Genomic DNA, 3,283 nt, shown 5'->3' on the forward strand with positions numbered 1-3,283 from the left:
CAGCGGCTCTCCACACACTTTAGAACCGCCCCTGGGCTCCAGGCAGCTCGGCCTGAGTTTCTGAATTTCTCCCTTGACACTTTGCCATTTTTTCACCTTTTTTCTCATTTCATCCAGGGACACAGCGGCTCTCCACAGACTTTGCAGCCGCCCCTGGGCTCCAGGACCCTAGGCATGGGTTTCTGCCTAGCTCCCTTGACACTTTGCCATTTTTTCACCTTTTTTCTCATTTCATCCAGGGACACAGCGGCTCTCCACAGACTTTGCAGCCGCCCCTGGGCTCCAGGCAGCTCGGCCTGGGTTTCTGAATTTCTCCCTTGACACTTTGCCATTTTTTCACCTTTTTTCTCATTTCATCCAGGGACACAGCGGCTCTCCACAGACTTTGCAGCCGCCCCTGGGCTCCAGGCAGCTCGGCCTGGGTTTCTGAATTTCTCCCTTGACACTTTGCCATTTTTTCACCCTTTTTCTCATTTCATCCAGGGACACAGCGGCACTCCACAGACTTTACAGCCGCCCCTGGGCTCCAGGCAGCTCGGCATGGGTTTCTGCCTAGCTCCCTTGACACTTTGCCATTTTTCCACCCTTTTTCTCATTTCATCCAGGGACACAGCGGCTCTCCACAGACTTTACAGCCGCCCCTGGGCTCCAGGCAGCTCGGCATGGGTTTCTGCCTAGCTCCCTTGACACTTTGCCATTTTTTCACCTTTTTTCTCATTTCATCCAGGGACACAGCGGCTCTCCACAGACTTTACAGCCGCCCCTGGGCTCCAGGACCCTAGGCATGGGTTTCTGAATTTCTCCCTTGACACTTTGCCATTTTTCCACCCATTTTCTCATTTCATCCAGGGACACAGCGGCTCTCACAGACTTTCCCGCGGCCCCTGGGCTCCAGGACCCTAGGCATGGGTTTCTGCCTAGCTCCCTTGACACTTTGTTACTTTTTCACCCTTTTTCTCATTTCATCCAGGGACACAGCGGCTCTCACAGACTTTAGAACCGCCCCTGGGCTCCAGGACCCTAGGCATGGGTTTCTGCCTAGCTCCCTTGACACTTTGCCATTTTTTCACCCTTTTTCTCAATTCATCCAGGGACACAGCGGCTCTCCACACACTTTAGAACCGCCCCTGGGCTCCAGGCAGCTCGGCCTGAGTTTCTGAATTTCTCCCTTGACACTTTGCCATTTTTTCACCTTTTTTCTCATTTCATCCAGGGACACAGCGGCTCTCCACAGACTTTGCAGCCGCCCCTGGGCTCCAGGCAGCTCGGCCTGAGTTTCTGAATTTCTCCCTTGACACTTTGCCATTTTTTCACCTTTTTTCTCATTTCATCCAGGGACACAGCGGCACTCCACAGACTTTACAGCCGCCCCTGGGCTCCAGGCAGCTCGGCCTGAGTTTCTGAATTTCTCCCTTGACACTTTGCCATTTTTTCACCTTTTTCTTCATTTCATCCAGGGACACAGCGGCTCTCCACAGACTTTCCCGCGGCCCCTGGGCTCCAGGCAGCTCGGCCTGAGTTTCTGAATTTCTCCCTTGACACTTTGCCATTTTTTCACCTTTTTTCTCATTTCATCCAGGGACACAGCGGCACTCCACAGACTTTACAGCCGCCCCTGGGCTCCAGGCAGCTCGGCATGGGTTTCTGCCTAGCTCCCTTGACACTTTGCCATTTTTTCACCTTTTTTCTCATTTCATCCAGGGACACAGCGGCTCTCCACAGACTTTACAGCCGCCCCTGGGCTCCAGGACCCTAGGCATGGGTTTCTGAATTTCTCCCTTGACACTTTGCCATTTTTTCACCTTTTTTCTCATTTCATCCAGGGACACAGCGGCACTCCACAGACTTTGCAGCCGCCCCTGGGCTCCAGGCAGCTCGGCCTGAGTTTCTGAATTTCTCCCTTGACACTTTGCCATTTTTCCACCCTTTTTCTCATTTCATCCAGGGACACAGCGGCACTCCACAGACTTTGCAGCCGCCCCTGGGCTCCAGGCAGCTCGGCCTGAGTTTCTGAATTTCTCCCTTGACACTTTGCCATTTTTCCACCTTTTTTCTCATTTCATCCAGGGACACAGCGGCACTCCACAGACTTTACAGCCGCCCCTGGGCTCCAGGCAGCTCGGCCTGAGTTTCTGAATTTCTCCCTTGACACTTTGCCATTTTTTCACCTTTTTTCTCATTTCATCCAGGGACACAGCGGCACTCCACAGACTTTCCCGCGGCCCCTGGGCTCCAGGACCCTAGGCATGGGTTTCTGCCTAGCTCCCTTGACACTTTGCCATTTTTTCACCCTTTTTCTCAATTCATCCAGGGACACAGCGGCTCTCACAGACTTTAGAACCGCCCCTGGGCTCCAGGACCCTAGGCATGGGTTTCTGCCTAGCTCCCTTGACACTTTGCCATTTTTTCACCTTTTTTCTCATTTCATCCAGGGACACAGCGGCTCTCCACAGACTTTCCCGCGGCCCCTGGGCTCCAGGCAGCTCGGCCTGAGTTTCTGAATTTCTCCCTTGACACTTTGCCATTTTTTCACCTTTTTTCTCATTTCATCCAGGGACACAGCGGCACTCCACAGACTTTACAGCCGCCCCTGGGCTCCAGGCAGCTCGGCCTGAGTTTCTGAATTTCTCCCTTGACACTTTGCCATTTTTTCACCTTTTTTCTCATTTCATCCAGGGACACAGCGGCACTCCACAGACTTTACAGCCGCCCCTGGGCTCCAGGCAGCTCGGCCTGAGTTTCTGAATTTCTCCCTTGACACTTTGCCATTTTTTCACCTTTTTTCTCATTTCATCCAGGGACACAGCGGCACTCCACAGACTTTCCCGCGGCCCCTGGGCTCCAGGACCCTAGGCATGGGTTTCTGCCTAGCTCCCTTGACACTTTGCCATTTTTTCACCCTTTTTCTCAATTCATCCAGGGACACAGCGGCTCTCACAGACTTTAGAACCGCCCCTGGGCTCCAGGACCCTAGGCATGGGTTTCTGCCTAGCTCCCTTGACACTTTGCCATTTTTTCACCTTTTTTCTCATTTCATCCAGGGACACAGCGGCTCTCCACAGACTTTGCAGCCGCCCCTGGGCTCCAGGCAGCTCGGCCTGGGTTTCTGAATTTCTCCCTTGACACTTTGCCATTTTTTCACCTTTTTTCTCATTTCATCCAGGGACACAGCGGCTCTCCACAGACTTTGCAGCCGCCCCTGGGCTCCAGGCAGCTCGGCCTGGGTTTCTGAATTTCTCCCTTGACACTTTGCCATTTTTTCACCTTTTTTCTCATTTCATCC

This window comes from Dunckerocampus dactyliophorus, unplaced genomic scaffold (assembly GCF_027744805.1).
Source record: "Dunckerocampus dactyliophorus isolate RoL2022-P2 unplaced genomic scaffold, RoL_Ddac_1.1 HiC_scaffold_106, whole genome shotgun sequence".
Taxonomy (NCBI): Eukaryota; Metazoa; Chordata; class Actinopteri; order Syngnathiformes; family Syngnathidae; genus Dunckerocampus; species Dunckerocampus dactyliophorus.